Source organism: Nicotiana sylvestris, chromosome 12 (genome assembly GCF_000393655.2).
Source record: "Nicotiana sylvestris chromosome 12, ASM39365v2, whole genome shotgun sequence".
Classification (NCBI taxonomy): Eukaryota; Viridiplantae; Streptophyta; class Magnoliopsida; order Solanales; family Solanaceae; genus Nicotiana; species Nicotiana sylvestris.
Window position 1 is genome coordinate 43,055,851 of NC_091068.1, and position 21,852 is coordinate 43,077,702.

A 21,852-nucleotide genomic window follows, 5' to 3' on the forward strand; every position below is an offset into this window, starting at 1 on the left:
TGGATCAGATAGCTAGACTATGCCTTTCTTTATAGTGGGCGTGCTTGGCGTGATTTGGCCAAGATGCGGTGGCAGGATAAGAACCATGGTAAGCACTTCTTACTATCGTTGCCAAATTTCTTATGAGTATTCTTTGTGGTGGTGAGTTTGATAGGGCATGCTTGTGTAGGCCTCTTGGAAGGTGTGTCGATGAGGCTGGATCCTCCTAGTGAAGAAGGGACCTCGAAATCCGGCAAGGGTAAGAAAAGGAAGAAGGAGGCGCCGGCCGAGTCTTCTAAACCAGAAGAACCCAAAGCTCGCAGACCACGAACTGACGCCACATTATCGACTTCGGCTGTTGTGGCAAGTCGTCATTTTGAAGATGAAGGTGATGATAATGATGATTGCCTTTTGGTATAAAGGGTAAGATGCAGTGTTGATGCTCCACAAGTTGTTGAGCGCAAGGCCACCGGCCGGGGATGGTCGATGTGGACCTAACCCGTGCTGAGGAGACCCTCAAGGAGGGTTCAGATGCAATCCCCAAGCATCAAGTTGGACATGGCATAGTCCATATTGATGAAACCTTGTCTAGCAATTCTGGATGGCCTGAACCCGAAGTTTCTCGGGGTCGAGAAGATATCCTTACAGAAATTGATGCCTCGGTGGCTTTAAATTGGGCCCTTCATTTTCACCGGGGGAAATTAGGGACGCCCAGGATACGGGTACCGCAGGCATGGGGGCCTCTCATGGAGAGGAAGATATGCTCGAGGACTACTTCGTCGGCATCTACGTGGACGCAGACCTTGATTCCCCTCTCACTCTTGAGGAGGCTGAGAATCTTCAACAGCAGGTAATATTCTTGACATGCCATTTGCGCGTCAAATCTTTCCCTTGTCTTCTCAACTTTTCTGCCTTTGTTGTAGGTCAAGAAATTGTATGACCATGACTTCTCTAAGCTCCAAGACGAGCTCTCATGCCGTGAGAAGGAACTCGAGAAGCTCACCTCGAAGCTAAATAAGTTAGAGGCTTCCTCCGCCCGACAAGAAGAGGAGTTGGATGAGCTTCGGGCAAGCCTGGAAGGGGTGCACAAAGAAAGGACCAGCTTTGCCGAGTAGGTAACACGACATTCACGTGCTCATCCTCTTATTCTTATCACTTTATGCTTATGATATTGTTTTGCCTTTGCAGATTGGAAAAAGGATGCCCTAGTGGGGTAATTTCGAGAAGAGGTTGCGGCCAAGGATGCGGAGATCCTCGAGCTGAAGAGGCAGAATGGGGTCATGACCTCGGAAAAGGACCTTTTGCGGGGAGAGTTGGCCTCGACCCAGGAACTTCTTCGAAATGCTCAGAAGGAGGTTATTGCGCTATCTGTAGCCAAGGCTGAGGCTGTTGAAGATGCATCCTCATACAAGAAGGATGTCGCTACTGCAAATGCTCGAGCTAGGGAGATATCTGAAATGGCCGAGCAGAAGTTGGCTCGGGACATTGCTTATGCTCGTCTGCAAGCTCGGAGGTAGGCCCTCGAGGAAGCAAACGCCGAAGGTGCCTATCTCTCTGTTGAGATTGAGAAAGCCAGAATCTTGGAGGAGATATCAACGCCTTCAACTACTTCAGATGAGGACTCTGTAAGTGATTCAAAAGGTAGTGAAGGTGAGGAATAGTCTCACACCATACTTTATGCTTCTTCTTTTCTTCCTTTTGTGTAGGGGCTCCTGGGGGAGTTTTGTAAAGACATATTCTGTAAATGAATTTTTGAGAATGCAAAGAGATCCTTTTATTCTATGTCTTCAAATTTATTTTTCAGTACTTATGTAAAGCTAGTCTGTTGAATCTTGATGTCGGCTCTTTTAGAACCCATACTCTGAATAATTGAGATCCCTGTGATTAGGCGCCATCTTGAGGCTAGACCGTTAGCTCTTCCGGGGACTATCTTGTAGTGGCAGAGATCCTCGAGATCAGGCACCATCTCGAGGCTAGAATGATATCGATAGCCTCTTAGAGCTTATTTTCATTTTGATAGAGTTCCTCGAGATCGGGCACCATCTCGAGGCTTAGATTGATATTAATGGCTCCTTAGAGCCTATAGTTATAACGATAAAGATCCTCGAGATCGGGCACCATCTCGAGGATGGATTGATACGGGAATCTTGACCCCTCGAACGTCGTATGACAGTGTCATTTGTACGGAATGATTGCGAAGTGACCGGGGTGGTCCCACTGGTACACTTCCCCAAAAGTGGCACTGACATGGTCAGGATTAATTGGCCTTCAGAATAGGCGAACAGTCATCGCTTGCTCTATATATGTATTTGTTTTCTTCTTATCTGAGGATTCTACTACCTTTAAGTAACTATCCCTTTTATAGAGCCCTTCTTCCTTGCGCCAATTCTTTTACCATTTCAGCTCAAAGCTTTTGCCCAAGTCTTTATCTTTCTTTTCTTATTTTACCATAGCCATGGCTACTATATCCAAATTTGTTCACCAAGGAGAGGAGAGTTCCGCCTCTACTTCGCACTCGATCGATGGTACACCGCCGATATTTGGTGAGCGAACTTCACGGTGCTTTGTCTCGAGGAGGGATTTTATGTTAGAGAGATCTCCCAACGTTCAGGCCCATTGGGAGCATGCATCGAGGTTTGTCTCATCAATAGGGGAGGAACACCACGAGGCAGTTAGGAAAGACTGCGGATGGGGAGAAAAGGTGGCACTGCAGGTGCCTTCCCCAGAGTTAGACATATTGACCTGAAATCAAAGATTCTTGGCAAGAAAAAGTGTGAAAGTTAACTTGCGTTATGTAGTAAACCAGCAAGAAAACAATCACTATTATTTTTAGCCCCACGGTGGGCGCCAAAATGTTTACCTCGAAAATGGTAATAACAATTAGATTTGATTTTGTAGTTCTAAAAATATGTGATTTATTTTTATGCTAGTTGTTAGGCAGTAGATAGAAGTGTGAGACTAGAAAATAAGATAAGAGCTTTAAAATAGAACGCTATGCAAACCGAGTAGTCGAGATCGGGGCCTCGAGCTAGCCTATACTAGGCCTCGGGGTTAAGCTAATGAGCTCAACTGGAGATGGCCGATGAAGGACTAACAATTCTAAGAGCTTTAATGAGGAATCTTTATGATCAATGATGAGTAATAAATGAAGAACAATCAATGAAACACAATAAATGTAAGCAATAAATCAAAGGAAAGGCAATGGAGAATGTTTTAAGTTAGAGAGCAGAGAATGTTCTTGTTCTTGTATTGAATGTCATCCCCCTTTACAAAATGACAAGGGTCCCCTTTATATAGGAGGGGGAATCCCAACATAGTACATATGCATTTATTACAAAGGTATGCGACTGGTACAGCCATTTTATGCCACGGTACAGGCTTGTGCTAGCCCAATAGACTTGGTCAGCTTTAATCACGTGTCTTAGAAATCTCCCACTCGTTGATCATAGCTACCGATTAGCTCTGCCCCGAGATCGAGCATAGGGAACCCTCGGGGTCGATCCCCGAACTGGGCCTCGGGCCTTCTAAAGACGGGCTATGGGATGTAACAATGATCATAAAATCGGGCTCTCCGATTTTATCTGTATACAAGAATGACCAAAAAGCTTTAAATTTCTTGATGGAACAGAAACTTCACAAAACTCTCAACTAATGTGGCCGACAAAGTTGAAGCCATTTGATTATGTCATAGAATACAAGAAGGGGAGTACTAACAAGGTAGTATATGCTCTCTCTCCAGAGGATCTGGGGATGACCTATTTGCTCTGGTGGTTTCTACTACAAGCTCAGACTTGATGTAAGCTATAACTCACAGTTGGGATACAGATCCTGAACTGAAGACTCTCATTGAACAGTTATAGGCCAATCCTACAACTCATCCTCACTACACTTGCTATAACCAGCTGAGAGGGAAGGGAAAGTTAGTAGTAGGTAAATATCAACAAGTGAGGAAGGATATAATTACTCTGTGGCATTCGACACCACAAGGAGGTATTCTGGAATTGAAACAACATTTAAAAGGGTAAAGACATTATTCAATTGGAACGAAATAAGGAGTGATGTGAAAACCTTTGTGCAATGTGATGCTTGCCAAAGAAGTAATGCTGACTTAGCATCTTATCATGGTCTCTTACAACCATTTCCAATCCCTGGTGTGGTTTGGTCTCAAATTAGGATGAACTTCATTGATGGGCTTCCAAAATCTCATGTCTATAAAGTAATATTGATGATAGTGAACATACAAAGCAAATATGGCCACTTTATTCCTTTAAAACATCCTTATACAACTCAATCTTTAGCTAAGGTGTTCATGGATGATGTGTGGCTATAATTCATGGTTTAGCACATTATTTACCTTGCATTTTTATACACTTTCATGATAAAGTACACCTTATTCGCATGTAATAGCATCCATTTTATGTGTAGGTGAATTGGAGATGAAAGTAGAAGAAAAAGGAGACCTACAAGTCGAAAGTGTGTGCGAGAGTAGTGAATGAGAAACCCTGGTGATGCCAGGTTTGAAGTTGGCGTTAGGCTAGTGATGAAAGGAAAAGGCCAGGCTTGTAGCTGGCGTTAGGCTGGAGATGAAAGGTAGAGGCCAAGACGAACCAGGCATTAGACCTGGCGACACCAGGCCTAGGGCCAGGTCCACCAGGCATTAGGCTGGTGATGCCAGGCCTGGGGCGAGATCCAGTCCGAGTTTTGAAGACTTAGTTCATTTCCTGGCTTGACTAGGATTTGACCTACACATTTAGGTCTTGTTCTAAACATACAAATAGACCTAAAAATGCCACTTTGAAGGACTTTTGCAATCGGAGGCAGGGATAGCTCGTGGAACACCTGTTGGGAGTTAGAATCATCGATTTCTACATCCCTTTATCCTTACTTTGTAATTTAACTATGTAAATTACTTTGGATATTGTTACTATGAGTATGAGTAACTAAATTCCTAATTTAGGGTTTTGATGGTACTTGTTGGAGGATGATTTTCTTGTTACGTTAATATAGATTTGCCATAGTATTCTCTCTATTTGTTTAACTATATGCTTATTGTTGTTGATTGAAGGGCCTTCAATTAACTGTTCCTATTTAGTATGTATTACTCGGGAGAGAGTGAATATTTAGGTAGTTGTTGAACAACATCACTCCTATCATATATGAGGGATCAATACGAAGGGTTTAAAAGTGGGATTAGGGATAACGAAATCTTGGTGCGATCTGAGTGAGCTGTACTTAAGGCCAACTAGTGTAATTTGGAAGAATATGTCTAGTATATTGTGGTAATTACTTGGGAAAGAGTTACAACAGTCAGAATGCTCATGATCGATAGAGAAGACTTAGGAAAATTAATAGAAAACGTAGCAAAAAGGATTTCGACAATAGGGGAAATCAGAACCTTAGGTCATTCCAATTCTTGTCTACAACTCGTTCGTAGTTAGTTATTATTTATTGCATTTTTAGTACGTAATAGTTAGTTAGTAAACATCCAACTTGTTACTCAAATATTTCTAATGATTGATTGCGTGAAATTGTGCAAGTCTAATAGTTGTGCTTAATAGGTTAATTCTTTATGGGATTCGACTCCGGACTTATTAACCGAAATATATTTGCAACGACCACTAAGTCTTTTTTATAAGGCATAGTTGGGCGTGATCAATCGATACTATATTCACACTACATGGTATTCTAGAATCAATTGTCAGTGATAGAGGTGCAGTTTTTCTGAATTCTTTCTGGCAAGAACTCTTTTCCATAAAGGGTGTACAGCTGCATACTTCTTCAGATTACCACCCTCAATCTGATGGTCAAACTGAGGTCCTGAATAGGTGTTTATAAACCTATTTGATATGCTTTCGCAATGAGGAAACTACTGCCTAGTTTTCCTATCTAGCTGTGGCAGGATATTGGTACAATACATCTTATCATTCTGCTATTAAAACTACTCCATATGAGGCACTCTATGGAAGGCCCCCTTCTCTACATTTTCCTTACTTACTAGGTGAATCTGCATCAGTTGATGTTGATCACACATTGTGGAACAGAGAATTCAAATTGCAGCTACTGAAACATCACCTAACGAGAGCCCAGCTTAGAATGAAGCAGCAAGCTGACTCTCATAGGAGTGACAGTACAAACAGTTAACCCTATCAACTCAACCATTTCACAAACTAATTGATAAGTATTATGGCCTTTTTCATATCATAAGAAAGGTGGGATCAGTGGCCTACACCCTTATTTTTCCTTTTTCAGTAAAGATGCATCCTACTGTACATGTGTCCCTATTGAAGAAGTGCTATGAGGTGCCTGCTCAGATTTCATACCCTCTTGTCACTGATATTGCTAGCCCCCATTGCCCCAACCCTGAATCGATTCTACAAAAAGGATGTGAAGAAGGGTAATAAAGCAGCCGCACATGTTCTAGTCAAATGGTCAAGCCTATCAGTAGATCATGCTACTTGGGAATACTTTGCTGTACTCAAGACTAGATTTCCAACCTTTGATCCTTGTGGTCAAGGATCTTCTACAGGGAGGAGTATTGATACACAAATCTAGTCTTTCAAAATTCAATTATAGTTAGTTCATAAGAATGCCATGTCAGCAGAGTTAGTTAAATGTTAGTTGGAGTTGGTTACAACAGTTAGTCAATTTGTTAGTTGAAGAGAGTAGGGCATCAAGACTGAATTATGTGAATTGTATTCTCTATAAATCAATGTATTTTACATATTATAATCATCAAGATACATATATTACAATTTCTCCCTCAATCCTCTCATTTATCTCAAATTCATCTTTTTCTTCCATCACCATTGTTGATCCTCTCGAGCTTCTTAGTAAAGCTCCTAATTCAGCTGCATAGTCCTCGAATTCTCTATTAAATTCCTGCAATTAAGCTAACATTTAGTAAAACTAGATTGATTAGGAGATATGGCTTTCGGAAGAAGTTTGGCAAGTCTATGTTCATGAGTTTGGAAATAATTTTAGAAGTAACATTAGCTAGACCGATTGGCCTCAAATACTAAGGTTGGTCTACTTTAGGGATAAGAATTAGGCAAGTATGGATGATATATTTTGGAAGAGCATGTCCTGCAAAAAAAATAACCCACAAGGTTAGTTAAATCTATAGCGATAGTGTCATAAGCCTCTTGAAATAGGCTGCTGAAAATCCATCCGGTCTTGGGGCTAAATCAGATTTTCAAAATGGAAATGTCTTTTATCTCTTTCTCTTTAGGCATCTCATTCAGTTGTTTATTATCATGGTCAGTGATCATATTGCTGATGCAATCTAAGCTGCTCATGTCTGTGTATTATTGAGGTTAGGTGAAAAGATGTTTGAAGTAATTGATTGCTTCATTAGCTATGTGGTCGTCATCCTCTATCCAGCGATCATCATAAACATTTTCTTCTAAATATTTAGCTTCCATCTGCATGGAAGAAGCTAGTGTTAAGATCTCCTTCCTTGGCCCATTGAAGATTTTTCGTTTGCTTCTAATAAGCACCATGTACTTTGTAGTGCCTTGTTGTCTCTACCTTCTTTTTATTTTATATATGTTTACCCTGAAAATGGTAATAACAATTAAATTTGATTATGGGATTCTAAAAATACGTGATCTATTTTTATTCTAGTTTGTTAAGCGGCTGATGCTATGTGTGAGGTTTAGAAACGAGATAAGAGTAAGGATTAAGGTGATATTCAAACCGATAGGTTAACAATGGGGGCCTCGAGCTTGTCGATTCAGAGGCTTCGAGGTCGATTCTGGGGCTCGGCTGTTGGCTATCGAAGGTGATCGAAGTGTGGCAAACAGTTATAATAAAATCAATGAAGGCTCTTTATAGCCAATGATAAGCAATAAATGATGAACAATAATGAATATAATAAATAGAAGCAATAATATCAAGAGAATGTGTTAGAGAGGAAAGCAAATGTTCTTGTATATTTCGTGTGGAGCAACTGAAGCAACAGGAGTTTACAAAATGACAAGGATCCCCTTTATATAGGAGGAAAATCCCAACATAGTACAAAATGCATTAAAGACAAAGATAGGGGGATGGGACAGCTAGATGACACCCTAATTCGGGTTTGGAGCAATCCACTAGGCTCTCTCAGTCCTAGTCGTGTGCCTTGGGAACTCCCCATCTCTACCATTACCGTGATCTTTACAGCCCCCAGGTCGAGTGTCGATGACCCTCGAATGAGGATACTCGGCCGTAGACTAGGGCCTTCGAGGTGATCTTCTGAAGTGCCTTAATGGCAAGAAATTGGACCCTCCGATTTCACCGTATACAGATAGTCCTCGCATTTCTTAGAGAGGAGCAATAAGAAACGATTTTGACATCCGACTCTTCGGACTTCCCGCGATGATGTCATACCGATGATGTAAACATGCGCTATAACCGAAACATCCCGTTGTTTCACTTCTCTAGGATTATTCAAAGCATTACGATTTTTCATTCTTCAGAGCTATAATGTTGCTGCTGGTTTAGCCCCCAAGGACGCATTAAATGTGCCTGCTGTTACGTCTTACAAGGGCAATAATGGCACCGTCGGTTATGCTGCCTCCCTTTCTATAAATGGGAGCCTCCTGGGATCAACCTTTCACCCAAGTGTCTTCCTATAACTATCCATCCTTCTCTTCTCGCCGTCCTTACCCATTGTCGTTCACTATGTTTAAGGCCCATAGATTCAAGATCATACGGCGGCATTTCTATCAGCTATGCCACGGCCTATCTCCTGGACTTTCTTTTGTCGAACGAGACTATACCATTTTGTTATTGTTGTTGTTATTGTCATTGTTGGCTTGGGAAGACAAAGCAGGGGGCCAATTTCTCTTGACTCAGGAGAATATTTGGACTCTACACCGCTACTCACGAGGGAGCTCAGACTATACACCGCTACTCACCATCCCCGATTACCCAGTGTGGCTCCTCAATTCCTTTGCTTTCCGTGGAGTGAGGTGGTACTATCTACTAACAGTTGCATCCCGCACCGGGGCAACATCTCAAGAAGTGGCTTTACAATAGTAGCACTGGCAAAATCCATACTAGCCAGATTTTTCACCCAGCCACTTCTTCGTTTCTTTCTGCCTCTTCTGCGTCACTTTTCTCTTCTCCATCGCTTTCATCTTCTTCATCTTCCCTTTTGAAAATGCCATTCTGGAGAATCGGGATAAGGCTCCCAAGGAGGTGGTGTTTGAAGACGTTGTTGCCAAGGATGAACCTTTGAGAATAGATTAGGCTCTTGACTTTTGCTACATGTATACTTTTTCTCTTCTTTGTTTCTGCGTAAGGACCCCTTGTGGGCTTTTGTAATCATATGTAAGGACCCCTCATGGGCTTTTGTAATCGAATTTTTATGAATGTGAAGATATTCCCTCAATTTTGTTTTTGATGTTTGCCACATTTCCCCTCGTTGGCACTTGTAGAGACTCTGAATGCATGACTCTATTAGCTACTGCCAATATCGAACCCAGATGCGAGTGTTTTTTTGACCTTTGATTGACTAATACGACCTCTCGTGGAACCCTCCGCCATTCCTTGGATCGAACCTGGATTGATCCGATAAACTTAGGTCGTTTGGACCCTTACTTCAGGTTGAATGAAAGTAACACTCCGACCCTTGATACCGTAATTTATCACCTAAGCCCCGCGGTAGTCCTTGAGGGGAAATTTTCTCGAAGGCTAGAGGATGGGGACTGCCTTTGAGCTTTTGAGAACAGACCCCGAGTGGAGGTTTGTTCAAACTCGGGCCACTTCGAAACTTGCTTTGAACTTAGCGTAGATAGCTTGAAGGCGCTGTAGGTAGATCCCGGCAGAGGGTCTGCCGAACTCTGACGGTACCCCGGGGCCAAGCCCATACGGGTGGAGTTTAAGTGCTTATTTCCTTCTTGAGTTTTGCCATGATGCCAATAGCTTCTTGGAGCTTGACCCTTCTTTGGTAGAGGCCCTCGAGGTCGGGTACCACCTCAGGACTTGCAACAATGATGTTGTCTTTTTAGAGCCTAAATTTTCTTTGATGGAGACCCTCAAGGCCAGGTACCACCTCGGGACTAGCGATGACGTCGTTGGACTCTTAGAGCCTAACTTCTTCTTTTTTATGGAGGTCCTCGAGGTTGGGTACCACCTCGGGACTGGCGATGACATTGTTGGCCTCTTAGAGCCTAACTTATTTTTTGATGGAGGTCCTCGAGGTCGAGTACAACCTCAGAACTAGTGATGACGTTGTTGGCCTCTTAGAGCCTAACTTCTTTTTTGATGGAGGTCCTCGAGGTCGGGTACAACCTCAGGACTGGCGATGACATTGTTGGCCTATTAGAGCCTAACTTTTTATTTATGGAGGTCCTCGAGGTCGGGTACCACCTCGGGACTGTCGATGATGTCGTTGGCTCCTTAGAGCCTAAATTTTCTTTTTTGATGGAGGTCCTCGAGGTTGGGTACCACCTCGGGACTAGCGATAATGTTGTTGGCCTCTTAGAGCCTAACTTCTTTTTTGATGGAGATCCTCGAGGTCGGGTACCACCTCGGTATTGGTGATGATGTTGTTGGCTCCTTAGAGCCTAACTTTTCTTTGATAGAGGTCCTCGAGGTCAGGTACCACCTCGGGATTGGCGATGATGCCGTTGACCTTTTAGGCAGGCAGCCCATTGCCGCTTTTTCCATATATAAGGTCATTTCTGCTCCTTTGGAGATCCCACAATTTTAGGTAGTTACCCTTCTATTTTTGCGTTAAGTCTTTCATTACTTCAGTACTAATGTACTTGCACAGATTCCTACTTTAGTTCTCTAATTTTTTCCATTGCCATGACTACTACGTCAAGGTCTGTCCGGTAGAGAGGGGAGAGTTCCACCTCCGGCATTCAGGACCAACGAGAGTATACCTTGAAGATCACTTCTTTGATAGGAGAAGAGCACCTTGAGTAAGTGAGAAAATACTTCGGATGGGGGAGAAAGTAGTGTTACAGACATTTTCCCCAGATGAGGGCATCACGGATCGCGCCGATGGATTTTTGAATGTGTACACGTATCTTTTCACACTGGGCCCCATGGATAGGGTTATGCTCGACTTCTATTTAAAGTATCGGGTTACCTTGGCGCAGATCCACCTGTCATTTTGGCGAAAAATATTGATGATGAGATTTTTCGCGGAGAAGGTGGGGCTTGAACTTTCGCCCAGTCATCTTATTAGGATGTACCGGCCCTTTCACCATTAAGGTTTGTTGACCTTGCGATGCCGATTGACCACGCCCTTCATTGTTGATGATGAGGAGGATAGTGACTGAGAGTGGGTGAATCTCTTCGTCTAAGTTTTGACCGTTGACATTATCCCTGTGAAGCTTATGCCATTCCCTCAGGAATGGAACTATACACTAAGTGGTGCACACCATGCCTTCTCAATTCTGTCTATGGCGAAAGCTAGTTTCATAACTGTGCCTTCTTTTCTTTTTCTGTAACGGTTTCATGGGTGTCGGGTGATGTTCCTGGTCTGTCGTATTGGGTGCGGAAGTTGGTGACCCCCTCGACTTGTGATGAGCGCAAATGGTGAGATCTGTCCTGGGGTAGATGGGAACAAAAACATCATGGTGCGTGTTGTGCTATTTTTTCCTTTCCCTTCCTTCATTTGGAGAGGCATTTTCTCTATATATGTATTAATCTTGCTGTTGTAGGTATCGGAGATCCTTCCGAGGCGAGGTCGCGCTCCTCTAGAGAGAGGGAAGGGTTTCCAACTTTCGGGCTAAAGAATGACAACAATAAGTGAGATATGCTTTTACAGGATGACGGCGCTCAAAGTAAGACAAAACGGTACCGGGGCTGGAGTAGAAGCATCATCCGAGCCTACCGTGTCTGCGGTTCCTGGTTCTGGAAAGATGGTTTCCCCGTTGATGTCGTCTTCTTTTTCCGTTGACAGTACTTTGAGGGATACTAGAAACCCGGGGTCGCATACACTGAGAGACCAGGCCTCGACCGGAGTCGACCCTTGTCGCGTCTCTCAAGCGAAATCGGGTTCATGACATTTGGGAGAACAACTCATTCCCTTTTGAGAATTGGGTTTGAATTTGAAGAGTCACCACCTAATGATTAAGGTGCATTAGGACACCAAGAGGGTTTGATTTGAGTAACCAGAGATAGAGTAAGGGCTTGAAATTATCCCAAGGGGAAGGTGTTAGGCACCCCTCAGGATCCACTAGTGTGGTTCCCGGCCAGACTATTGTTATGAACTTAGGTGCAAATAACACGTAAATAAATAAAGCTTCAAATAAGAGGGAATTTTCACATAAGGGTTTATAAACAAATAAAGGTGGAAAGAACTAAAAGAAAGTTGATTTTTCTATTAAAAAAAGAGAGTTTGAAATCTTTAGAAGAAACAAAGAAACAAAGGGAAATGGGAGTCCTAGGTTTATTAATAATATGGATCATCCCACACAACATCCGATAATCACTCCTCAGTGATGGGCTACACGTGATGTCTCGCGTGGTCATCATATCCATATCTACCCTTTCCTACCTCATTAAGGTATTAAAGTGCGGAATGGTCTCGTTTACTTATTGCATGCTATTACCCATCCCAATCCTATCAGTCCCAGAGGTATTTAAGACTACTAATCCTAAAAGGGAGGGATATTAGGCTTATTTGTAGTTTCAAAGGCAAAATTCTAAGGCGACATACAAAAACATGTCTAGCAAGTTGGGGAGGAGCACATAACAAGTAAAAAGGCTCAGAATACCTCCTTCAATCAAAGAAGCAAGTAGTTAGCATGACTTACACATACTGTTTAGGGTCTGATTAAGAACTTAAAAGCTGAGGCAGACTAATTTATTACATAATTCAGATAAGAAACCCGAATCAGGCCTGCCTACTGGTTGTAATTAATAAAAACAGATTCTATTTTATAATTTTCACCCTAAAGCTTGCCTAAGTGTTGGACAAGGATCCTATATACATGGTGTCTAATGAATTCAGAAAGCATTGAAATAAACTAAATGCATACTGGTTAAGAAAGGTTGCCAGAATATTAAAGAAAGGCAAGTTTTTAGCAAAAATGTTATAAGTTCTGCAGATGATGACACGTCGTTATTACTTGTTTTAGCCTTATAAGTGAATGAAGCGATTCAGATTCGATTAATAATTCCTATAGACATGCTTTCTATGCATTCTCGATTTTAAAACCTTTTATAGAAATGGTAAAGAATACAGAAGTCTTATAGACATGATATCTAGATTCTGAATTTTGTTTAAGACCTATGAACATGATTGCTAGATGAAGAACGGATATAAGGGATTTAGAAGGACCTATAGGCATATTTCTCTATATGCATATGCAGAATTCAGATTTCCAGGTACTTATGGGCATGATTTCTATATGAGAGCATGCAAAATTCAGAAATACTTATAGATATGGCATCTATGTGAGAAAATCAGAATACCTATAGGCAGGATATCTATGTGAGAATGTAGAATTTCAGAAATACCTATAAGCAGGATATCTATGTGAGAATGCAGAATTTCAGAAATACCTATAGGCGGGATATCTACCCTTTGCATACGTAGTTACCCCTCCCTTTTTCACTATCTATCCCCAAGAATTTATTACAAATTATTACAGCCAAGAAAAAAAGTAAAAGAATGCATCAGAAATTGAAAAGTAGAACCAAGGATAGCCTGATTCAGGCTTTATTTCTGAAATATGAGGTAAACTAACTCCAAGAGATCATGATCCAAAGCCTTTCTCTCATTTGGATGTGTCAAAGTTTCCTAAGAGCCTCAAAGGAGACTTCGGGCAATGCTCACATCCAAATACATTATCAGATTAAGACAAGTGTAGTGAGGAAGGGCCAGCCCTCAAGTGTCCAAGTTCAGAGGGAGCTCAAGGTCCCAAGGCAAGGCTCACAAGAGGGGGGCAGAACTTAAGGACTAAGAGAGTGTGCAAGTGCAGAAACAGAATTCTGAAAGGGAGAAAGGGAAAGGGAAACAGCTACAAATAAGTGCACATAGGGGTACAGGGAGAATAGGGAAGTTCATGGACAATAATTTGAATATTGCCATGCCTTAAACCATAGCTCAAACGCATAGGGGGCAGGGGTTTTGGGATTCATAATAGGAGCAGGTGGAAAGAAATCAGCATGCTAATTCAAGTACAGAAACAGTAAGTAGACATGGATACAAAAGCAGTAAATAAACACATTGTTGTGGTGCTAAAGCTTAAATCAGGACATACCAGTTTCGAAGAAACAAATAGAGAAAAGCAGTAGGCCTTGTAAATAGGCCACAGTGCAGACAAGAGAGAATACTATTGTGTATGAATGTGAGTTCAGAAAGATTATGAATGCCCCGAGTTTGTGAAAGAGGCGTGCCTTTATAGTGTGAAAATCATGCGGAATAAGGTAAAAACAGTTAAGGAACTGATTATCAATTAAGAATCAATCATATGAGACTTCCTTTAATTAAGTAATTCAGAATCAAATGGGAAAACTACTTAAGGGAAGAAGTCCAATAAACCTTTTGTGCAAAGCATGCAATTAGGGGCAAATACATAAAAGTTATTTAAGGGACAGAATTTTGAAATACACGGTTCTACAAATAAGGTAAGAAAATCAATTATTAGCTAGTAAATCAAAAGTCAGAGATTTTGTTATTATTGGTTTATGAATGAACCAAGTCAGAAAAGCTGAGAAAGGTTTTAACTTAAGTCGAATCACAGGGAAATCAGCAAACAATGGAAAGAAATCAATCAGACCTACTAAGAAGGAAGTCTGAAACTAATCAAGATTTGAAAGTCATTTTAGATTGAAGTTCATCACATATAAAGAGCATACAGACATGTTAAGCTGAAAAAAGATGTCGCATCATTGCAAAATCAGTAGATAATAGGTTATAGGAGCATGGTTGTCACATAAGTTAGCAATGTAGAAGAGAAGTAGCAAAAAGATCCAGTGTAAAGCAAAAGTCAGAATCATATGAAAAACAAGGATTTCAAAACTCAGTTCAGAGACTTGAAACTGGTCTGAAAGAGTTTAGCGTTTTTGAAATAAAACTAGTTCAGGCAAATCACATAGCCAATGGTTTCCAAACTAGAACGAACCCCCAAATTCTAGGGTTTCCACCATCAATCGAGTGCAGAGATGAGAGGACAAGTAATTGAGTCGAAACAGGTTCAGAGGTCTCAGAAAAGAACTGAAACCTTTGACATCTTACTCTCAGCAACAATACTCATGAGAAACATGATAGAAGAGTAGCATACGAAACATAGCAGAAGAGTTCAAAGAAAACATGGTAGAAGAACTAATACGAAACATACTGGAGAAACTGATAAGAACAGTAGGAGAAACATATTAAGACATATTAGAAGAAACATAACTAGAACATAGTGTAGGAAACTTAATAAGACACACTCAAGAATACAGTAGGAGAAAACACAGTAGAAGAAACACACAAGAATCACAGTAGAGGAAAATACAGCAGGAGAAACACGCGAGAACACAGTAGAGGAAAATATTGTAGAAGAAACACACAAAAGAAAGAGAAAATTAGAGAAACATCTAAATATTTCAGAAAAACCCTAGATCGAAAAAAGAGATGGTTTCGAAAGTATAGTTTATTTTTGAAAGAAAATTGTTTAAAAACTTAGGGAAAGCATAGGTCTGGAACAGATCTAAAGAGATCAGAAAAACCTCAAAGCTAGGGTTTTTAGAGGAACCCAAACGGTGAGAAAGGTTTGGATCTAAATAGAAGGAGTCATAGCCAGGCTCGAAACAGACATAGCTTGCTGTCACGCCCCCTTTTTCTAAGGCGAAATCGGGTTCATGACATTTGGGAGGACAACCCGTTCCCTCTTGGGAATTGAGTATTTCGGGTTGAAGAGTCTCCACCTAATGATTAAAGTGCATTAGGACACTAAAGAAGAGTTCAAGTTGGAAATCCAGAGTTCGGGTAAGGGCTAGAAATTATCTCGAGAGGAAGGGGTTAGGCACCCCCCAAGATCCACTAGTGTGGTTCCCGGTCATGTTACAATTGTGACTTTGAATAACAAGTAAGCAAATAGAAGTCTCAAGTAGAGGGGGGTTATCACGTAATATTGCAAGCAAGTTGAGAGTTTGACGAAATTAAAGAAACAGAAATTTTAAAGAAATAGTTTGAGAATAAAATAAACAAATAAAGGAAAGAGGATCCTAGGTTTACAAATAATATGGATCACATCAATGCAATACCCGGTAATCACTCCTCAAAAGAGGGGCTACACGTGGTATTAGCGTACCGGTCATCATATCCATATCTACCCTTCCCACCCCGTTAAGGTATTAAAGCACGGAATAGTATCGTATCTTATTGCATGCTATTACTCATCCCAATCCTATCAGTCCCGAAGGCATTTGAAACTACTAATCCTAACGGGGAGGGAGTTGGGGCTTTTCAGAGTTTTAAAAGGATAAAAAGTCTAGGCGATAAACAAAACACATAAGCAATTAGGGGAAAAAACAAATAGCAGTTAAGGCTCAAACAAGCCTCCCCACTCAGAGGAGTAATTATATAGCATAACTTCAAATACTGGTTATGGTCTGAATTAAAGCGTTAGGACAGGCTGATTTATCACATATTTCTCAGATGGGGAGTCCGAATTAGCATTGTCTGATTGTAGTTTATCAAAACTGACACAGTTAATTAATCACCTAATGGTTTGCCTAGGTGAGACATATAGGCATGACATCTAACAATACTGATTTTAAAGAAAGGATTATTGGTTTTATAAACAAGAGTTCTGCAGATTGTAAACGATATTACTACTGATTTTAAACTCAGAGATGGAATAGCGAAACTGATTCAATTGTTTACTCCTATAGGCATGATTTCTAAGCGTTATTGGTTTTTAAACGATTGCAAAAATACAAGAGTCCTATAGGCATGATATCTAGAATGAAGTTGATTATTATTAAACCTATGATTGTTTGCCTAATGACATGTATATGTAGAAGTGCAAAAAACCTATGATCATGATTTCTATATGCAGAAATGCAGAAACTTAGAGACAAGATTTCTATATGCAGAAATGCAGAAACCTAGATACAGGATTTCTATATGCAGAAATGCAGAAACCTAGATACAGGATTTCTATATGCAGAAATGCAGAACTTATAAGCATAATTTCTAAGATGCAGAATATATAAGTAACCTATAGGCATGTTGTTTATGTGAATGCAGGAATTAGAAAATCCTATAGGCAAGTTATCTACCCCTTTGCATACATTCATCCCATCCCTTTCCACTAACCATCCCCAATAGTTATTACAAATTATTACAGACCCAAATGACTCAGAAAAAAAAAAGATAAAAAATTACATCAGAAGTTCCAGCTACAACCAAAGAGCCTAATTCAGACTCAAAGTCCAAAAATATGAGATAAACCAACTTCCAGGATCGGATTTCCAAAAGCCTTTCTCATACTTGGGATGTGTCAAAGTTTCCTCAAAGGGGCTCCGGGCAGTGCTTACACCCCAAACATATTTCAGAATTAAGATCGTTGTGCAGTATGGAAGGGCCAGCCCTTAGACGTCCAAGTTTAGAGGGAACTCAAGGTCCCAAAGCAAGGCTCATAAGAGGGGGCAGAACTTAAGAGCCTAAGAGTAAGTGTAAGTACATGGGGGGGTCAGGGAAAGCCATGGCAGGCTGGCGGTCATGCCCTGCAATTGGGAGTGCTAGCACACCCCTGACCAGCTTGTCAGCCAAAATTGGGAGTTAGGATCCATTGAGGATCAGGTTTGGACCTGGGCAGTAATTTGGATACTGCCAGGCCATGAACCTTAACTCAAACACATAGAAGGGAATAGGGGTAGGGATTCATAACAGAAAACAGATGCAAGGAAAGAACACACATAGTTAACATTAATCATGAACAACAAAGTAAACAGGATTGCAGAAAACTATAAATAAACACATAGGGGTGAGGCAGGAAAGCGAAATTAGAACATACCAGTTTCAGGGAAAACAAACAAGTAAAAGTAGTCATGAAAAGGCCAAGTTGCAAGCAAAAGTTCCAAAAGATCCCAGAAAAGAGCAGAATGTTGTAAGAATATTGAACTCAAAGCAATAAAGTGGTAAGTAAGTTGAAAGTATTGATCTAAAAGTTCGAGGTATTGAACTCGAAGTGGTGTCAAAAGTACAGAAGAGTAGTCCCTTTTATAGTGCAGAAAACGAGTAAGAAATGGTAAGGAAATAACTTTGAAATCAATCTCATATGATCTCCCTTCAGTTAAGGGATTTGATTTCAAACGGGTAGAATACAATTGAGGAAAGAAATTTGATTAAAATCTTTTCACAGTAGCATAAAAAGGGTAAATACATAGAGTTTATTTAAGGCAAAAGTCCATTGGTACTTGGTTTGTAAAGAAAAGGGAAATGGAATCAATCAGACAGCCAGTAAAATCAACATTACAGGCTTAGTTCAAATAAACCAAGTCATGAATAGGTAAAGACGGTTCAGTCGAAGAAAAATCAGTGACAATTCGTCAGCCTTATTAAAAGGATTTCTGAATCAATCAATCAGTTGGTAAAAACCTTTTGAAAGAGAAATTTCACATATATAAAGCATACCAATCAAACGAAAGGAATCGTCAGGTTACTCAGAAAAAAAGTCTAACATTGAAAGCCTTAGAGCCACAAACAAAAGGGAATCGAGTTCAGTTACAGAATCATAGTGAGTTTGAAAGCCTAGGGTCCCAAAGTGGAACCCTAATATCACTTGCCAAAGAAACCCCCAAATCCTAGGGTTTTGAATTGAGTCAGACATAGAGGTAAGAGAGCAGTTCATTGAAATAGGTTCAGAAGTCTCTTCCAAAGACTTTATAAGAAACAAACATACATGATAAAAAGAACTGATTCAAGGTCATGAGAACATGTTTGAGAAAACTCGGAGTTTAAACAAGTTCAGAAGAAAGAGATGATACGAGCTTAAACAAAAGCAGGTGAAATATGCTTAGCAAGAACACAAACAGAGCTAAATAAAGTGAACAAAATCAAAGAACTCAACCATAAACACGTATAGCAAAGAATAAGGATTAACAACACGGATTAACATGTGAGTACAGGAATAACAACAAAAGTAGAAGAATCTTGCATAATAGAAAGGAAACAAGAGAGCAAACTCAAGCATAGTAGAAAAGAAAGCATACGAGTATAACATAGGTAAACACACATGAAGAAAAAACAGAAAGAATCGGAAAGTTATTTGAAGAAAATTTTGCAGAAACCTTAAAATTGAAATTGAGCGATTTTGAAAAATAAATTTGGGGAAAACCTTTTAAAATGTCAAGTAAAGCCTAGACATATCATAGATCTAAGAAAAGTAGGCGAGTACAGAACCTCAGACGGCTTAGAGTTGCAGAGAAAACCCTAGAAATGAGGAAAGTCAGATCCTGAGTTGAAAAGACTCATATTGCTTGAACATGCCAGGGTAATGGCCGGAGAAGCCATAGATCTACAGATCTGAGAAGGATCTAAAGAGAGCCATTGAAGTCGGGTTTCAAAACCTTGAATAGTTTAGGTTTGATGGTGAGAAAGGATGAGTACAGACCATCCATGGCCGGAGACGCCATGGATTCCGGTGGAAACATGGTGAGATAAGGTGGGAGACGATTAGGGTTTCGGAGAGGCTCGAGAGGATTTGAGAGACGAAGGGGTTCAAAGGCGGCATCTCAGGTGAAATGAATTAGGTCAAAGGGGGTTTGAAATAGAAATGGGCTAAGTGTTAAATAGCCTATTTTCCCTTTTTATTTTATAAAAATAGTAATAATAATTTTAAAAGTAAATTAAAAACACTAAGCCAAAAAATACTATATAAATATTAATTTAAAAATACTGAAAATAATTTTATAATTATAAAATGCTACTAAACATGAAATAGGCTATAATTGCAATTACATGCAATTTAGCTTAAAAATACCAAATAGATTTGTAAAAAATATACAAAAATCACCTTAATTATATTTTGGTGTAAATATGAGAATAAAATAAGTTATTCACCAAAATGATAATCTTGGGAATAATTATTGGATTTTGTACTGCTAAAAATAGACAATAAATTGATTTTAAAATCTTAAAAATTAGGAAAAAATACCAAAACTCTTGGGCATGCTTATATATGTATGTACATTCTATTTAAAAGTATTTTGTATATAAAAATACATAGGGAGAAATTGGATATCAACAGTTGCCCCTCTTTACCCGGGAAGGATGAAAGAGTTGTCGGGTAAAGGTATGATGGCCAATTTTGACGGAATGAAATGATTTTGAAGAGTTTTGACCAAGATCTGGTTTCTGAGCTACCATCATATCCCTGCTATTACAGGAATCAGGTCATATGTAGTTCGGGATCCATCGGTGGAGTATGCCGATGGAGATTTTCGAAAAGCGGACGCGATGTTCAGGTTGAGAAAGAATGGTCAGAGTTTGATAGGCTGCGGGAACTGGAGAGGGATAGCTCTTGCTAAGACGGATGTTGCTAGCCGGTGTACCTGCGAATGAACAATACCAGCATATATATATATTGTGCATAAATTTAAACGTGATGCAAGTTCCCGTTGGACCGTGAATGTTGTCTTTGGACGGTTAGGATGACATCCTCAGACCATGATGTCCTGGGCCATGAAGCGTATGATAAAGAATTTGCAAGCTATGAAATGATGTTCTCGGGTTATGAAGATGATGCCTCCGAACCATGATGTCTTTGAATAATGATATGCAAAAGATAAAATGGGGTCCTCAGGCCATGGCATGGCGTTCTCGGGATATGAAAATGGTGCCTCCGAACAATGACACCTTTGGACAATATGGCGATCTTTCAGCCCATGAAAATGCAGAAGGTGGCGATCTTTCAGCCGATGCAAGATGTAAATAAAGAGTGGCGATATGTCAGCCATGCAAGAGAAATAAGGTGGCAGTATTTCAGCCATGCAGATGGAGGTAGAGCTTAACCTTGGAAGGCAGAAAGGTAGCCTTATGCAATGCAGGAGATGCAGATGGAGGTAGAGCTTAACCTCGAAAGGCATAAAGGTAGCCTTATGCAATGCAGAAAATGTAGATGGAGACAGAGCTTAGTCTCGGAAGGCAGAAAGGTAGCCTTATGCAATACAGAAGATGCAGATGGAGGTAGAGCTTAACCTCGGAAGGCAAAAAGGTAGCCTTATGCAATGCAGAAAATGCAGATGGAGACAGAGCTTAGTCTCGGAAGGCAGAAAGGTAGCCTTATGCAATGCAGAAAATGCAGATGGAGACAGAGCTTAGTCTCGGAAGGCATAAAGGTAGCCTTATGCAATGTAGAGAAATGCAGATGGAGGCAGAGTTTAACCTCGGAAGGCAGAAAGGTAGCCTTATGCAATGCAGAAAATAAAAGGCAAATAGTAATGAAATTTCTTAGCTGATAGATGATAGCTGATAGCTGATTGCTATATTGTGGCTGCTGTGGATGTCGTGTACGGATAGCAACTATAAATAGGTGACTATTCCGAGAGTTGTATTCCCAGGAAGTATGAGTGTATAGATATATCTGATGATTTTATGACTTGAGTGCCTGCATCCAAAGAAAAATCGTGAGTTTTGTAAAGGGGGGAAGGTTAGTTCGTTTCCCCATGAGCTTCGCTTGTCCTGCTTGGCGTTGTGTATCATTGGGGTAGCGTTTCTAAACAAAGCAATTTTGATACCAGACATGCATGATTTAGAAAAAATGTAACATAAATACATAATTTAAAATAGTTTTCTTTAGATGAACTGACGAATGCGACGCGGTTCAAGACATTGCAACCTCTCTCGCTCCGGAATTTTGAGGGTCCTCCTTAAAATTCTGCCCCAGTTTACTAGGCTGGTGCTTCTGATGGCTGCATGCGATAAATGGCTGA